This window comes from Pimephales promelas, chromosome 16, assembly GCF_988280905.1.
Source record: "Pimephales promelas chromosome 16, fPimPro1.hap1.1, whole genome shotgun sequence".
NCBI classification, from domain to species: domain Eukaryota; kingdom Metazoa; phylum Chordata; class Actinopteri; order Cypriniformes; family Leuciscidae; genus Pimephales; species Pimephales promelas.
The window spans coordinates 25,642,294-25,644,696 of NC_142784.1; positions in this window are offsets into that span (position 1 = coordinate 25,642,294).

Sequence of the window (2,403 nt, forward strand, 5' to 3'; positions counted from 1 at the left end):
ATCTCAGCTCTGGAAGGGTCTAGAGCCTCCATTTTTGCACTCAGGTGAAAGTCTCGTGGCCCTCTATCATAATCCAGAGTTTTGAGAAGATTGGAGACACTTAATTTTTCGCCCAAAAATGAAAAAAAACGAAAGGGGTAACACTGTCGTTTTTTTTTCGGGTCAAAATTTTGAAATTTGATATCTCAGCTCTGGAAGGGTCTAGAGCCTCCATTTTTGCACTCAGATCAAAGTCTCGTGGTCCTTTATCATAATCCAGAGTTTTGAGAAGATTGGAGACACTTAATTTTTCGCCCAAAAATGAAAAAAAACGAAAGGGGTAACACTGTCGGTTTTTTTTCGGGTCAAAATTTTGAAATTTGATATCTCAGCTCTGGAAGGGTCTAGAGCCTCCATTTTTGCACTCAGGTGAAAGTCTCGTGGCCCTCTATCATAATCCAGAGTTTTGAGAAGATTGGAGAAACTTAATTTTTCGCCCAAAAATGAAAAAAAACGAAAGGGGTAACACTGTCGTTTTTTTTTTCGGGTCAAAATTTTGAATTTTGATATCTCAGCTCTGGAAGGGTCTAGAGCCTCCATTTTTGCACTCAGGTGAAAGTCTCGTGGCCCTCTATCATAATCCAGAGTTTTGAGAAGATTGGAGAAACTTAATTTTTCGCCCAAAAATGAAAAAAAACGAAAGGGGTAACACTGTCGTTTTTTTTTTTCGGGTCAAAATTTTGAAATTTGATATCTCAGCTCTGGAAGGGTCTAGAGCCTCCATTTTTGCACTCAGATGAAAGTCTCGTGGCCCTCTATCATAATCCAGAGTTTTGAGAAGATTGGAGAAACTTAATTTTTCGCCCAAAAATGAAAAAAAACAAAAGGGGTAACACTGTCGTTTTTTTTTCGGGTCGAAATTCTGAAATTTGATATCTCAGCTCTGGAAGGGTCTAGAGCCTCCATTTTTGCACTCAGGTGAAAGTCTCGTGGCCCTCTATCATAATCCAGAGTTTTGAGAAGATTGGAGAAACTTAATTTTTCGCCCAAAAATGAAAAAAAACGAAAGGGGTAACACTGTCGTTTTTTTTTTTCGGGTCAAAATTTTGAATTTTGATATCTCAGCTCTGGAAGGGTCTAGAGCCTCCATTTTTGCACTCAGGTGAAAGTCTCGTGGCCCTCTATCATAATCCAGAGTTTTGAGAAGATTGGAGACACTTAATTTTTCGCCCAAAAATGAAAAAAAACGAAAGGGGTAACACTGTCGTTTTTTTTTCGGGTCAAAATTTTGAAATTTGATATCTCAGCTCTGGAAGGGTCTAGAGCCTCCATTTTTGCACTCAGATCAAAGTCTCGTGGTCCTTTATCATAATCCAGAGTTTTGAGAAGATTGGAGACACTTAATTTTTCGCCCAAAAATGAAAAAAAACGAAAGGGGTAACACTGTCGTTTTTTTTTCGGGTCAAAATTTTGAAATTTGATATCTCAGCTCTGGAAGGGTCTAGAGCCTCCATTTTTGCACTCAGGTGAAAGTCTCGTGGCCCTCTATCATAATCCAGAGTTTTGAGAAGATTGGAGAAACTTAATTTTTCGCCCAAAAATGAAAAAAAACGAAAGGGGTAACACTGTCGTTTTTTTTTTCGGGTCAAAATTTTGAATTTTGATATCTCAGCTCTGGAAGGGTCTAGAGCCTCCATTTTTGCACTCAGGTGAAAGTCTCGTGGCCCTCTATCATAATCCAGAGTTTTGAGAAGATTGGAGACACTTAATTTTTCGCCCAAAAATGAAAAAAAACGAAAGGGGTAACACTGTCGTTTTTTTTTCGGGTCAAAATTTTGAAATTTGATATCTCAGCTCTGGAAGGGTCTAGAGCCTCCATTTTTGCACTCAGATCAAAGTCTCGTGGTCCTTTATCATAATCCAGAGTTTTGAGAAGATTGGAGACACTTAATTTTTCGCCCAAAAATGAAAAAAAACGAAAGGGGTAACACTGTCGTTTTTTTTTCGGGTCGAAATTTTGAAATTTGATATCTCAGCTCTGGAAGGGTCTAGAGCCTCCATTTTTGCACTCAGATCAAAGTCTCGTGGCCCTTTATCATAATCCAGAGTTTTGAGAAGATTGGAGACACTTAATTTTTCGCCCAAAAATGAAAAAAAACGAAAGGGGTAACACTGTCGTTTTTTTTTCGGGTCAAAATTTTGAAATTTGATATCTCAGCTCTGGAAGGGTCTAGAGCCTCCATTTTTGCACTCAGGTGAAAGTCTCGTGGCCCTCTATCATAATCCAGAGTTTTGAGAAGATTGGAGAAACTTAATTTTTCGCCCAAAAATGAAAAAAAACGAAAGGGGTAACACTGTCGTTTTTTTTTTCGGGTCAAAATTTTGAATTTTGATATCTCAGCTCTGGAAGGGTCTAGAGCCTCC